This window comes from Dipodomys merriami, unplaced genomic scaffold, assembly GCF_024711535.1.
Source record: "Dipodomys merriami isolate MVZ:Mamm:240054 unplaced genomic scaffold, mDipMer1.0.p SCAF_36, whole genome shotgun sequence".
Taxonomy (NCBI): domain Eukaryota; kingdom Metazoa; phylum Chordata; class Mammalia; order Rodentia; family Heteromyidae; genus Dipodomys; species Dipodomys merriami.
This window is the reverse complement of record NW_027205159.1, coordinates 9,483,677-9,500,371: the sequence shown is the minus strand read 5'-3', so window position 1 is coordinate 9,500,371 and position 16,695 is coordinate 9,483,677.

Genomic DNA, 16,695 nt, shown 5'->3' with positions numbered 1-16,695 from the left:
AAATTTGATCTAAGGTAGGGTTGAAAATTTGAATTGGATTATGAGTTAAGTATTTCTCACTTCTACCCCTAGAATCACTCACTTTAAACTTTATGTTGATCTGAAATATAAGGCCATGAATCCCTCATCTCAGATTTTTCTGACCCAGGGTTGGTGTCAAACTATAATCCTCAAACCTCAGCCTCCTGAGTAGCTAGGGCTACTGGAGTAAGGACCCAGGACCCTGCTTAAAAGAGCTTTTAATTGCCTCTTACATCTCAATTATTGTCTGTTGTTAGGTTTAAATTATTCCTTGGCAAGTTGGGTACAAGCATTAAGCGACTTCATGCACATAGCACTTATAACAGTATCTTTACTATATATATATATATATATATATATATATATATATATATATATATATATATATATATATATATATATATATATAGTAAAGATACTATACACAGGGGTAAGAGTTACATGAGGAAAGTAGTGAGTCCATTTCCTATTGAGCATTGTTACCTCCTCCTTTTGATTTTCCCCTACCATCCCTTCCCTCCCAACCTCCCCAACTCCTCCCTCCCGCTACCCTCCCTCATCCCCCAGTTTAGAATTTCTAGCCAAAGCATTAAGGCAAGAAAAAGATATAAAAAGAATCCTTATAAAAGGAAATAGTCACACTATCACCATTTGTAGATGACATGATCCTATATCTCAAGTATCCGAAGACTCCATCTACAAACTCCTAGATTTGCTACATACCTTCAGCAAAGTAGCAGGATATAAAATCAACACAAAAACTAGCAACAATGAGCAGATAGAAAGGGAAAATAGGAGAACAACTCCATTTTAATAGCCAAAAAAAAGGTACCAAGGAACAAACCTAACCAAGGAAGTGAAGGACCTCTGAAATAAAAACTACAAAACTCTGAAGAAAGAAATTGAAGACGATACTTGGATGTAGAAAGACATCAATGTTCCCAGATTGGCAGAATCAATAATGTGAAAATGACTAGTCTACCAATGGAAATGATCTACAAATGCAGCGCAATACCCTGACAACCCCAACGTGACTGTTTACAGAGAGAGGAGATAATTCGAAAATTTATCTGGAACCACTAAAGGCCCCCGAATAGTTAAAGCTATCATGAGCCTCTCCCTCCAAAGAAATTTGCTGGAAGTGTCACAATTCCAGACTTCAAACTTCACTGCAGAGCCGTAGTAACACCAAGGGTCTGCTAATGACTTCAGCTATCAAGGTATAAGATGACTTTGACTAAGAGATCAGTGCTGGTCTGTTGGTTACATGGTCACACTGTTAGGATAGAGTGAAGCCAACAGCACAGTTGATGGTTGATGGTGGTCCATAATTCTCATGAAAAAGTCCTACAGCATTACTTTGCCCTGACTTCCTGCTTAAGGGAGGACCTGAACATTCAGAGACTCAGCCTCAGGGTGCCTTATTCATCTGCTGCCCATCCTTTGTCTTTTCCTGTGCTTTCTTTGTTCTGCTCCACATGACCCAATAATTACGCACACTATGGTTTTGTTTTAGATCATTTTAGCATGTTTTCATTTTAACAGCTTCAAAAAGCATAGACCAGTACCTGAAATTCTCCACATTTAAAAATTTTATGTATGTATGTGTATGTATGTATGTGTTTATTTATTTGGTGCAAGTCCTGGGCCTTGAACTCAGGGCCTGGTTGTTGTCCCCGAGCTTTTTTGCTCAATGTTAACACATTAATATTTGAGCCACACTTTTGAACTTTTGCTGGTTGATTGTAGATAAGAGTTTCTTGGAAAAAAAAGAGTTTCTTGGGTTTTCCTGCCTGAGCTGACTTTGAACTTCAGTCCTCAGATCTTAGCCTCTTGAATTGCTAAGATTACAGGCCTGAGCTACCAGCACCTGGCTTCTTAATACTTCTAATTCATGACTGTATAACTAAATCTTTGGCACATTGTCTTGCCTGGAAAAATGATTACTTATTTAATCCATCCCCCTTGAACATAGCAGGCTTCCTTGGTCTTGCTCTGTACTTCAAAGGGTCTTTAGAGTTTTCATAGATGATGCTTGCTATAGGATTTTGGTTGAAACCCCTTATTAGACAAATTTATCCAACTCCAGGTTGAAACATAAATGTTAAAGAAAGTTAAGACTGTAAGACCTTTAAGACATGGTACAGGAAAAAATACCTTACTGTGAACCTTACAAGAATTTATTAAATAAAACATTAAAAATCTATATCTGATAGAGGGAAAGATTTATGTATTCTTCTATATTAAATAGATCTGATAGTCACCTTGAGTATGATTCCTGGGTACCATATCTCTAATCCTAGCTACTCAGGAGGCTGAGAACTGAGGATCTTGGTTCAAAGCCAACCTGGGCAGGAATGTCAGTAAGACTCTTATCTCCAAGTCAGCACCAAAAAATCTAGAAGTGGAGCTGTGTCTCAAGTGGTAGAGTGCTAGCCATGAGCTCAAGGATAGCACCCAGGCCCTAAATTCAAGCTCCAGTACCAACAAATGCACACACACAGAGTACAATTGCTATGGAGGATGCCCCATGTCAGGAGCCATGATGGTTGGAGCGGTAAGCCAAGCACACTAAGGCTGGATAGCAAGCAGATATGAAAACTGATTCTTAAGTTGTGCCTACACATGTGTTAAATCCAACCCATGGTTTGAAAAAGAGAAGGTCCACGAAAAGGGAGATAGCCAATCAGTAGAATTCCCTCTAAACCTATAGAAACCTGTCTCCTGACCCATGTGGGTGCAGCAGGAGGTGGAGCGGTGGCGACAGCAGCGGTGAACTCCTTTGCTTGACTTCTGCCATTTTTCTTTCATGGCAGACTAATAAACTTTTGTTTCTTCTAATCTCATGTCTCCATAAATTATTTATTTTTATTTTTTATTATTTTTTTGTGCTGGTACTGGAACTTGAATTCAGGGCCTGGGCACTGACCTTTAGCTTTTTTGCTTAAGGGTGGCGCTCTACCACTTGAACCACAGCTCTCCTTTTGGCTTTTTTTGTGGTTACTTGAACATAAAAGTCTCACAGACTTTCCTGCTGGGCTGACTTTGAACCATGATCCTTATAGCTCAGCTTCCTGAATTGCTAGGATTATAGGCATGAGCCTTTGCACCCAGACAGACTTTTATTTTTTTAAATTTATTTTTATTTTTATTATTATTGTAGAGGTGATATACAGAGGGGTTATGGTTACAATGAATCAGGTAATGATTACAATTCTTTTTTTTTGTTGTTGTTGGTTGTGGAGCTTGAACTCTGGGCCTGGGTGATGTCTTTCAGCTTTTCAGCTCAAGGCTAGCACTCTACCCCTTGAGCCGTAACACCACTTCTGGTTTTGTGAGTGGTTTACTGGAGATAAGAGTCTCAGGAACTTTCCTGCCTGGGCTGGCTTTCAACTGTGATCCTCAGATCTCAGCCTCCTGAGTAGCTAGGATTACAAGTGTGAGCCATCAGTGCTTTGCTGATAGCAATTCTTTTTGAACCATGTCTCTCTCCTTCCCTTGCTTTCTCCCAGATTTTTCCTCTCATCCCCATCTACAAGATAAAACTTTAAAAAAAAATTTTTTTTTGCCAGTCATGGGGCCTGAACTCTGGGCCTGGGCACTGTCCCTCAGCTCTTCAGCTCAAGGCTAGCGCTCTACCACTGGAGCCACAGCACCACTTCCGGCTTTTTCTGCTTATGTGGTGCTGAGGAATCGAATCCAGGGCCTCGTGCATGGGAGGCAAGCACTCTACCACTGAGCCACCTTCCCAGCCCTACAAGATAAACTTTTAAACTAAATTTCTTCATAACCTGTTCAGTAAAACCCTAGCACCTATGAAAAGAAACATAAAACCACCAACTCCTTTGTTTAATTTGAATTACCAATAGTAAACATAAAACCTTAAACTCTTGGAAGTGGCACTATGGCTCAAAGTGGTAGAGCACTAGCCTTGAGCTAAAGAGCTCAGGGACAGCACCCAGGCCCAGAGTTCAAGCCCACAACCGACAACACCAAAATAAAACAAAACAAAAACCTTACACTCTTTTGTCCAGTTTGAATTACCAATAATAAACATAAAACCATCAACTCCTTTGTCCATTTGAATTACCAGTAATAAACATAAAACCATCAACTCCTTTGTCCATTTGAATTACAAGTGATAAACATAAAACCACCACCAACTTTTCATGCTCTACATCTGACATTTTTTTCTTTTAATTTTTTAAAATAATTTTGATTGAGCTTGTCAATGTTTGCTTACATTAGTTGCCTTCAGAACTCCCTTTTGGATCATGTATGATGTCTGTTAGCAAATCCAAAGCCTTGGTTTGCTCCTGGGAGAGGTGTGTGTCCACTCACCTGTGTGGCTCAATAAGGTGAGTTCCAGTATGGGGGCCTTCCATATCACAGGGAGGCCTGTATTACTTGCTCTCTTCTCTGTTGGCTGTCTGAAGAAAGGGTGTATGCTATAACCCAAACTGATGTGTCTTTCAGAACATGTGTCTGGATGCCTTAGGGCTCTGAGTTGCTAGGATTATTGACTGAGACCCAGGAGGACTGGGGACTAGGTGTTAGTAGGGCAAGTCATTGAAGCTGGGTGCCGTAGTGCAAGTCTGTAACTTAAGCACTTAGGAGGCTGTGGCAGGAAGACTGCAAGACTAAGGCCAGTCTGAGCTACATTGCAGGACCTTATATCCAATAACCTTCAGTCAGACCTCCCTTTTCTTTCTTCATTTGGGAAAAGATTGGGGTCAGTACACCTGCTTTTGAATGTTTGTTATAAAAATTAGGTTAGAATACTTTTGCTAAAATTATTTGTTGTGGCAAACTGAATGTGGACTTTAAGTTTGAACATCTTAAGAAATTACAAGTCATATCTAGGTAAGTTTCTATGTCTTATAGCTCCAATGTCTAAAAGGACTAGAAAGATTTTTTTTAATTAGAAAGAAGCAAAGGGATTACCTTTTAGCCCCATTATATATTTTTACTTTAAGAATAAGTGTAAAGTAATTCAGTGCTTATGGTCAACAGCTGTAATCCTGGGTTCTCAGGAGGCTGTAACTTGGAGAATTGTGGTTCATAGGCAACCCAGGCAGAAAAGTCCTCAAGTCCATCTCCAATTAAACAGCAAAAATCTGGGCTGGAGATATGAGTCAAGTGGTAGAGTGCCAGCAGAGCCAGTGAGAGGCTCAGGTACTACTACTAGTACTGGCACTAGGCTCAAGTTCAAGTACTAGTGGCAACACTACGAGTAGTAGTCTAAAGTGACTCTAATCCATTAAACAAAATAGAAAGTTTTTGTTTTTAGTACTTGGTTTGGGCTGAACTAATGGTCTACCAAAGGAGCTAAGCTTCTTAATTTGTTACCCCTCTCTTAATTATAGCTCAGGAAATAAGAGCAAGAATTGACAAGTGGAATTTTATTAAATTGAAAATCTGCACACACAACAAATGAAATAAACAACAGAGTGAGGAGAGAGACAACCTACAGAACAAGAAAAAAATCTTTACCAATTATTTAGCTGACAGGAATAAAATTCCAAATACATAAAGAGATCAATAAATGTCAAAAACTTATATAACCCAATCAACATACAGGCAAATGATCTTAATAGATACTTCTCAAGTGAAATACATTTATTGACATTAGAAAATATGACCAAATCTATATAAGTATTAAGAGAACCCAAGTGCTGATGGCTCATGCCTGTAATTCTAGCTACTTAGGAGGTCAGATGAGGATTTCAGTTCAAAGCCAGCCTGGGCAGGAAAGCTTGTGAGATTCTTCTCTCCAATTGAGCACCAAAAAGTTGGGAGTGGAGCTGTGGCTCAAGTGGTACATCACTAGCCTTGAGCAAAAAATCTCAAGGGCACCATCCAGGCCTTGAGTTCAAGCCCTGGCACCACCCCTCCCCCCACCACAGCACACACACATGCACACAGAGAAAAAAATAACACATAGAAGCACTGGAAATATTCACCCAGGGTTTTGACATATGTATTATTCTGCTTTTAACAAAGGAAAGATGAATCAAAGTAATTCGAACTGGTAAAATATAATAAAAAGAATTAATAACTATAACAAGGGTTTGGAGTAATGGAGATTAGTTAGTGGGGGTGGGGAATAAACTGCAAAGAAATAGAAATAACAGATACAAGGAGTAGCTGCTGCAGGCTGAGATGGGGGGAGAGGGATGCTAAGGAATCTGCTGGATCTCCACACTGCAAGGCCTGTTCATTGGGGAGCCACATCAACTACAGAAGCCAGACCTGGAGAAGACACCAATAGCAAAGAAGGACTGAGGCTGCCTGGCCAGTAAACACCCTGAGCAGGAAGCTAAGCTCTGGCCTCCTGCCTTGTCTCTCCAGTGCCCTCTACTGACAATTCAAGGTACCAGCAAGCCATTGAAGGAAAAACATTCAAAACATCCAGGTTCATTTTTGCAGAGCAAGTAGAAAGAGTGAATTTGGAGTCTAGGGGAAATCTCTTGATAACTGGCACAATGCAGAATAGTTTTATGGGTTCACTTGGTCTCTATATGGCCAGAGTCCGTAGGAAGCAAATTTCAAAAGAAACACACATGGTTAAATAAGCGAGTACTTCAATTACAATCTAAGATTGTATAGTTATACAGTCTATAGACTTTTCTGTTATATTCCAAAACAACATGCAATTATTTCCAGTATGTTTTAGGAATAAGCTAAAGACTTAACATAGCAAAATATTATTTTTCTGAAAGTTCAAATTGTTTTTTCTAAGCAGTGCTATAACAACCATAAAGACTGTATATATATATATATATATTTTGGCTGGGGGGCAACACCATTTGGGGGCTAACACCTGCCTTAAGCAAATGTCATCTATGGCTCCAAGAATTGTGCATGGCTTTCTGTCATAAATTCCTAGCATTGGGGCTAAAGTGGGTCACGAGTCAAGTCGCAGAACTGAGCTGGAGTGTTAAACAAAAATGGAGTTGCTTAGGTTTCTTAAAACATCATATTTCTTCCCTAGGACCTTACTGCCCCGGCCTCCAGGAAGGGTGTTGCAGCTGTGGGGATAATTCTGAGGACTTTGCCCCCTTGGTCAGGGCTGTAAACCTTTTGAAGTCTTTTACTAAGCAACTCTAGGCTCCCAGGCTGACATTCCACTACTGAGTTACTAAAACCAGTCACAGTTAAAATCATACAAAAACCATAAAATCATCTAGCACAAAGCAATTCATACAGAAGCAAAAATGAGCGGTTAGTAATCATAACTTCTAATTTCTAATACATTAAGCATTAATGTTACTCCATACCTTTTAATAAATTCATTCAGGGGGTGCTTGCCTACTTTGAGGGCAGTCCAGTTTTCTGACTCTTTCACTCCACTCCTCAAGGTTTTAGCAGAGTTTTTAGCAAGCAAAGGTACAGAAGCGAAAATGGCTGTTAGGAAGACTGCATATATTTTTAAGTGGTAGTAAAATGTAATAACATTTAATTTTGTAACAATTTTAAGTGTGCAATTACATCATTAAATGCATTAAATGTATTACCCCATTTTGTTACTAGATAACTTTTATTCTACTTTCTATTTTATAAATTTGAATATTTTATGTAACTCATAAACATGAAATTATATAATCCTTGTACTTTGGGGTCTGGTTTATTTCATGTAGTGTAGTGTTATCTAAGGTTACACATGTAGCTTGTATCAGGACTTTCTTCCTCTATTGTCTGTTGTGGGGCTTGAACTCAGGGTCTGGGTGCTATCTGTAAGCCTCTTTGTGCTTAATGTTAGCACTCTATCACTTGAGCCACAGCATCACTTCCAGTTTTTTTTTTTTTTTTTTGGTCCGGTTGTGGGGCCTGAACTCTGGGCCTGAGCACTGTCCCTCAGCTCTTCAGCTCAAGGCCAGTGCTCTACCACTTGAGCCACAGTGCCACTTCCGGCTTTTTTCTTTTTGCTTATGTGGTGCTGAGGAATCGAACCCAGGGCCTCAGGCATGCAAGGCAAGCGCTCTACCACTGAGCCAACTTCCCAGCCCTCACTTCCAGTTTTGAGTGGTTAATTGGAAATAAGAGTTTCATGGAGACTTTTCTACTTGGGCTAGCATTGAACCAAGATCTTCAGATATCAGCCTTCTGAGTAGCTAGGAGAACAGGTGTGAGCCACCAGTGCCCAACCTTTCTTCCTTTTTATGAGTGAGTAGTGTTTCCGTTGAATTACATTTGCTTATCCATTCATATGCTGATAGGTACTTGGATTTTTTTCTCTTTTGGCTACTGCGTACAATGCTGGTAAGAATTGCGATGCAGGTACATGTTCAAGTCCTTGGTTTTAATTCTTTGGGGTATGCACATAGAAGTGGAATTTCTATATCATATGGTAGTACTGTATTTGCTCTTCCCAGGACCTACCAAACTCTTTTCCACAGCACTTGTATCATTTTACATGCCCACTGGTCTAGCAAGGCGTCAGGTTTTCAATTTCTTCACCTCTTCCTCAGTACTCATTATTTGTTACCTTTTAAATGGTGTCTAACCTTAATGCAGGGGAATTGGTATTTCATTTGGTTTTAAGTTATTTTTCCTTAATAACTAGCGATAATGTGTCAGTAAGATTTCCATTGCTGACATAAAACAACTGATAAATAAAATTATAAATGGGAAAATTTTATTTTGACTTCAGATGTTTAATTCCCTGGCCCCTTGGTTGAGTTGCTTTGAGTCTGTGATGACCCAGTGCACAATGGTGATAGGAATCCATGATGAAGGAAGGCTGTTTACCTCAGAAGCTGGGAAGCAAAGAGAAAGGGGAAGAGGCCTGTGTCCTGATATCTCCAATGACCTAATTTCCTCCAGCTAGACCCATCTCTTAAAGGCTCCATCACCTCCCATTACTGCTAGGTGTTTGTAGAAAAGCAGGTAGTTTTGGATTTGTGGCCTATACTGTTTGCAAATGGCAGGATAAGTTGATAAACCAAAACCTGCTAGACAATGAAATGAGGGAAGAGGTTAGAATGAAGAAGCGAGAAAAGAAGTCCTTCAGCATCTCTTGTCCAAAGGTTTCTCCTCCTATAGTGAATCCTTCTACCTGGTTCCTGGAACCATTCCTTCATGTCAGATACTGAATGTTCTTTCATGGTGCCCTAAACCTGCCTATACTGCCAAATCTAATCACATTGTAAACGGATTCTTTTATCTGAAGGTGAGTCTGCCCTCTCATTCCTGTTGTAATCCTGACAGACATATGTTCTCTCAGAAAGGAATGTTATTACTTAAAGTACTAAGCACCTAGAAATCAACGCATAAAAGATATAGTATTAACTGTTACATTACTGAAAGAAATTAAGGAGGGTTAACGATTGATGACTGAATATTGGCAAGATAGCAATTCTATGTTTGCAGCCCAAGATAACAAGTTTTGGAAACAAATGCTATGAGATCTTAATTAAAATTGCTCTAGATAGTGTGTGTGTGTGTGTGTGTGTGTGTGTGTGTGTGTATGTTTGTCTATAAATTGATGAACTGCTCCCAAGATTTATATGTAAGTGGGAATAGTTAAGTAGAAGATAATATGCGTTATTTGGCAAGCAAATGCAGATAAACCTACAATGGGAACCACTAACACCCAAAAGTATTACAAGGATGTATAATAATTGAAATTTTCATTCACTGCTGGTCATAGTGTAAATTTCTGAATCCACTTTTATGAAACCTGAACATGTGTGGAGCTTGAACTCTAGGAATTCCATTTCCAAGAACATAACCAGAAGATACATGCACACACACACACACACACACACACACACACACACACACACACACACACACACACTTGATCACAAAATGCCTCATGTGTTTATAAAGACACCACAGTATTGTGTGTAGTAACTCCGGGAACAACCTAAATATTCACCAAGAGGGGAAGGCATGGTTTGGTGTATTTGTGCAGTGGGGTAAATTTCAGCACTGAGAATGAATAAAACAACCATACAACAACAATATAGAAGAATCTGACATATATTTACGCACACACACATATATTCAACATTATATTGAAGTCAGACACAAAAGAGCACACTCTTCATAATTCCTTCTGAAAGCCAACAGGACTAAAGATTAGCTCATGCTTTCAAGAGAACATGGAAGTATTCCCCAGAAAGTGCAGGCAGGCTGCCTTTGGCATAATGAAACTGTTCTCCTCCTGATGTAGGTGCTGTTTACATGGTTTAATGGAGTCATTCCTTGAGGGATTATCACTTTTCTTTGTTTGTTGTTGTAATATAGTCATTGTTATTATACAGCAGTAATACAAGTGTCTTACCAATTGTCATTTAAAGTATATGGTTCAGAATTTTTTACAATATTCAGAGGGTCACATAGTTCTTATCTCTGTGTAGTTTCAGAATATCTCACTCCTTCACACACACACACACACACACACACACACACACACACACACACACACACACACACACACACACACACACACACACACACACACACACACACACACACACACACACACCCCTTTCTCTGTAGTATTCCAGTCTCCCAGTAAGCTATGTCAGCACTTAGTCAATTGGGCTAGAAGCCTTTGATTAGTTGCTCAGCAACTGCTAGCAGCTCACGGAGTTTCAGAGTGCAGCCCTGTTTGTTTTTCATGGGGGATTTTTATAGGGAGAAGCCATATGCAGGTGGTGATTGCCAAAGCAAGCAAGCAAGCAAAGTTACAGAGGCAAAATATAGCCTTGAGTTGCAACAACAGACACAAAACATAGTCTTGACTTGGACAGTATGACTGGTACTATCAATACGATGGATACTTGATTACAAAAGTCAAAACATATCCTTGGGTGAGGGCAAACTTCTGGCCGATACAGTAATTTAGCACAGCTAGTGATAAACCTCAAGGCTGTCTGTGGTCTTCAGCAAAATTCATGATAAATTGCAAAGTTGTCAGCCTGGAAAGCTAAAAAGCAAGGAGGTAAGAGGCTAAGGCTGACTACTAGATATTTCACTTGGAGTTTCTCTCCACTGAGGGGTTTTGCCCTTAATCGATAATTTTGTTCTGTATTCTGATTTCACTTTTGTTGTTGTTGTTGGTTGTGGGGCTTGAACTATGGGCCTGGGCGCTGTCCCTCAGCTTTTTAGCTCAAGGCTAGCACTCTATCACTTGAGCCACAGCACCACTTCTGGTTTTCTGGTGGTTTATCAGAGATAAGAGTTTCACGGCTTTTCTTGCCTGGGCTGGCTTTAAACCACGATCCTCAGATATCAGCCTCCTGAGTAGCTAGGATTACAGGCATGAACCACCGGCTCCCAGCCTGATTTCACATTTTATTTCTATGGATATCCTCCTTTTCCAAGAGAAGGGAGCTTAGGGGAGATAGTGAGTTTCCTGCTGCAAGAGGAACTGAGGCTAGACAATAGAAGGAACTTTCTGCCAGTGAATAGTAACTCAAATACCCTAAGTTTGGTGGGGACCATCATCTCCTCATCCTGGAGACCACACATTTATTGTCTCTCCAGCTTTTCTATTTTGAACATTTCATACAAATAAAATCAGAATATGTGGGGCTTTGTTTTGGGCTCCATTCACTTAGTATATTGTTTAAATGGGTCATCTATGTTTTTGCATTTATGGATATTTCATTTCTTTCTTTGTGTGCATGTACGTGTGTGTGTGTGTGTGTGTGTGTGTGTGTGTGTGTGTGTGTGTGTATTTGCATGTGCATGCTCATCTAGGGCTTTGTGGTTTTGCTTGGCTTTCTTGGTTGGTGCTCTACCACTTTAGCCATGCCTACTGTATATTTTGCTGGTAACTTGGAGATAAGAATCTAGCAGACTTGGGCTGGGAAGGTGGCTCAGTGGTAGCGTGCTTGCCTTGCATGCATGAGGCCCTGGATTCGATTCCTCAGCACCACATAAGCAGGCAAAAAAAAAAATCTAGCAGACTTTTTTTTTTTTTTTTTTAACACAGGTTGGTTTCAAACCAACTTCAGATCTGAGTAGGTGGGATTATAGTCATGAGCAACTGGTGTCCAGTTAATACTTTATTGCTTTTACTGCCTAGATGTTTGTGTGTCCCATTTTGTTCATCCACTCATCACTTTCTTTTTTTTTTTTTTTTTGGGTCTGGTTGTGGAGCCTGAACTCTGGGCCTGGGCGCTGTCCCTCAGCTCTTCAGCTCAAGGCTAGCACTCTACCACTTGAGCCACAGTGCCACTTCCGGCTTTTTTTTTCGTTTTGCTTATGTGGTGCTGAGGAATCGAACCCAGGGCCTCTGGCATGCAAGGCAAGCGCTCTACCACTGAGCCACCTTCCCAGCCCCCCACTCATCACTTTCTAAGCATTTGCATTGTTTGAATTTTTGGCAATTATGAATAATGCTTTTGTGAACATATGTGTTTAAATTGGTTTTGAACATACAATTCCCCCCCTCCCCTCTAGTTTAGATAGATACTTAGGCATGAAATTACTGGATCATATGAATATGGTATATTTTAACATTTTGAGGAATGGCCAAATTATTTTCTGAAGCAGAGGTGTCATTACATAAGGATTCAAGTTCCTTCATATGCTCACTAACATGCACTTTTAATTAATTAATGTCAGAACTGGGATTTGAACTCAGGTCCTTATGTTCTCACTTAGCTTTTTCACTTAAGGTTGTCATTTTAGCTTTTTGCTGGTTAGTTGAAGATATGTGTCGTGATGTTTTCTGCCTAGGTTTGTTCTAATTTGTGATTCTCAGATGACAGCAGGATTATAGACTTTAATGACAGTCATCCCATTGTGTATGGTGTGGTGTGTGGCTGTGGTTCTGATGTGCATTTTCCTAGAGGCTAATAAGTTGAGTCTCACACTTATCTATGTGCATGATATAAATTACAAAAATTTAAAGATATCCTTGGCTTTTACAACCGTGTTTAGTAGTGTCGGGGGCTGGTGGCTCACGCCTGTAATCCTAGCTACTCAGGAGGTTGAGATCTAAGGATCGAGGTTCAAAGCCAGCCGGGGCAAGAAAGCCTGTGAGACTCTTATCTCCAATAACCCACTCAGAAAACTGGAAGTGGTGCTGTGGCTCAAGTGGTAGAGCGCTCGCCTTGAGCTGAAGAGCTGAGGGATAGCGTTCAAGCCCAGAGTTCAAACCCCATGACTTACAAACAACAACAAACCAAACCAAACCAAACGAAACAAAACTGTGTTTAATATATGCAATCTATAGTAGTATTTGGTAATTTCTTCTACTTGAATTTTAATGTTTTCAGACACCCTTATTAAATGTTTTATATAGGATTTACATCATAGATCTTTATTTATACATACTATATGTACTTAAATAGGGATGTATTTAATCTAGAATAATTTGCACACAGGGAGAGGAGCAAAATGACTGGAATTGTCTCAGAGTTTTTATCAGTTATATTTTAAAAATTATTTCTGCCTTAATCCAAAGAGATAGAAATGATAGCAGTTCAGGCCATCTATGGAAGGAAATGCTCTAGAATGGATTCTTTTTACAGTGATTAAAGATTGCTCAGTGCAAATGATGCTACCCATTTAAATAGAGCTAGGAAACCATTCAAGGATGGTGGTTAAATTCATTCCAGTAAAAATGAAAAAAAAATCTATTTATTTACTTATTTTTCCTGGAATCTCAAAGCTGTAATATTGATAAATATATTTCTGAAAAATTTTCTCCATTTATCTTAAATCATTACAAGAGAGGGTATTTGCTATTTAAAAAGAGAGTGATTGATGCACCATCCCCATTAGCAAAAACTTAGAAAACATTATAACTCAATACTGTTTAAGATTCATTTACATAGTCATAGTTAAAAATATTGTAGAAAACAAATGAGTAATGTCATGAGACAGTGAGTTTAAGCTCATTGACCCAGTAATTGTATGTCTGGAAAGAAATCCTAATGTATTTAGAGATAAAGGTTATTATTGCATTGCTAAATTAAAATGGCAAAACTGAAAAAAACATTTTTAGATGATGATTTGAAAATTTTTCAATATCAGAGTTGGAACTAAAGGCCTCATGCTTGCTAGGTAGGTATTCTATCACTTGAGCCATGCCTCCAACCCTTTCTGCTTTAGTTGATTTTTGAATAGGATCTTGCATTTGTTCTCAGGACTGTGATCTATTTTTTTTTCCACCATAGCTGAGATGGTAGACACATATTACCAAACCCAACTTCTCTGGCTGATATTGCATGTCATGGACTTCCTTCCTCTCTCCTCCTTACTCCCCAACCTGGGCTAGCCTTAATCATGGACTTCCTTCCTCTCTCCTCCTTACTCCCCAACCTGGGCTAGCCTTAAATTGCAATTGCCCCAGTGTCAGCTTCCTGAGTAGCTATGCTTACAGGTGTGATTCTCCACACCTGGCTTGTTGCACAATGCTAAAATGAAGCATAGCACATGTTTGGTGAAATGTTAACTAGCCAGGAAAAATTACATGTGCAAATTACATGACATATTGGAGCCAATAAGCCTGTACTGAATATTCTGTGTACTCTCCAACAAGTGTGTTAAGAACCATGCTATACAATGAGAGTGTTACATTTATTTATAGATGAGAAAATGCTCATAAGGAACTGCAGTGGAGTTGGAATTGTGATTTTTAACTCTGTTAGTGTGATTGTGGCACCTGGATTCAACCCTGTGACACTCTACTTTTCTCTAGTTCAGGGAACGTTGGTGTCTTACCCACTGCAACAAGGGTGGTAATGAGCCAAGCCAGGTGTCATGCCCCAGACAACAATTAATTCCAAGACAAGCCCTGCAGCTGAGTTGAGTTGGTTATGTTCTCTCAAAATCCCACATGCATGGACAGCTTGCAGGGGTGAGGGTAGAGGTTGGAAATTGAATATCTTCAAAATTCTAGGGGCCTTTTGAGTTTGAACCTAAACATAAACATTAGAAACAATCTTTGTTCTAGTATCTGAATTTGAACTCAAGGGCTTATGCTTGCTTGCTTGACAGGTGTCCTATCACTCGAGTGATGCCTCCAGTCCTGCATTTTTGCTGGCTAATTGGAGATGAGTCTTATGAACTTTTCTGCCCAGGCTGGCTTCAAACCATAATCATCCTGATTTCAGCCTCCTGAATCCTAGGATTACAGGCATAAGCCATAGTGCCAGGCTAAAAACAAAGATTTTTAAAAGGCATTTTACTGTATAGGTATTTGCCTCTAAAGGTGAATTGTAGCATAATGATATAAGCATATGCGGACAGACATGCATAATTAACAAATTAGTAAACACATTAAAAATGAAAACAAATAATTATGTATTTTTCAGTAGTGAGCGACATCCCTCATGGGGTCAGTAAACTCTAGATTCCTATGGTCGATGCACTGAGAATGGGCTTTATAATTTAATACGTCCTTAAAACTAAAAAAAGAAGATATGGAGAAAGACTATACAAGCTCTGCAGGAACCATTGGTAACACCTCCCCTACACGGAAAAGTTTTCCAGATCTTGCCTTACAATAAATAACACCTTGTTATTTTTTTTTCCTCTAGAAAATTAAAGATTGTCAAAATTTCTTTGTGAGGGCAATATCCAATTATTGTAAGGCAGAAATTTGGGCACTAGGAGGTGCCTTTAATTTTTCTTTTTTTTTGATAAATATTTTTATTGTCAAGGTGATGTACAGAGGGATTGCAGTTACATCAGTTAGGTAATAAGTACATTGCTTATCAAACATGTTACCCCTGCTCTCATTTTCCTCCTACTTTCCCTCCCTCAACCCCTTCCCAAGTTGTACAGATCATTTTCAACATATTGTCTTGTGTATATTGTTGTTGCATTGTTTTCCCCCTTGTCCTTTGTCTCACCATTCTGTTGTTCTCCTTCCCTTCCCAAATTCAAATAAATGTATATACAATACCAGGGTACCAAAATCAAATACAGTAACAACAGGGGATATACTATAGGGGGAAGAACATACAAAGGAAACAAAAAAAAATCACATAGTACATTAAAAACAACAACAAAGAAAAACCTCTTTTGTCCATGTCTTGGAGTTCATTTCTCTTAGCATCATCTTATATGGTAACATATGCATAGCTATTGAGCTACTCTGCTCATCTGCTAAGATTATCCTAAGCATATACTAATTATTGCAAATAAGGCAAACCATGGGACCTATATTACTTTGGGTCTGGCTTACTTCCCTTAGTATGATTTTTTCCAAGTCTTTCCATTTCCTTTGAAAGGTTGATCTTTTATAACATTTAACATTCCTTTAAGTGTACTTTGAGAAATTACTTGAAATTGAATAAATAACTTATTACTATATGTGATATAACTCTTCTCATGTGTTTACAGTTTTTTTTCTTTTAAGTGGCTGTGCAAATTCAAAGGTAAATAGACCAACTTATTAATTTGCAATCACTAGAATGAAGAAAAGCTGACTTCAAAATCCATAGTGGAACAGCCTGCCTGCAGTTTCTCTAGAGTTCTTGCAGTTACATGGCAATTTGTTTACCTCAACAATTCAACTGCTGAAATTACACAGCAAGTATGAAGCTTTTAATTTTTCTTTTTGAAAAAAAATTTTTTTTGGGGTCCGGTGTGGGGCCTGAACTCTGGGCCTGGGCGTTGTACCTCAGCTCTTCAGCTCAAAGCTAGCGCTCTACCACTAGAGCCACAGCGCCACTTCTGGCTTTTTTCTTTTTGCTTATG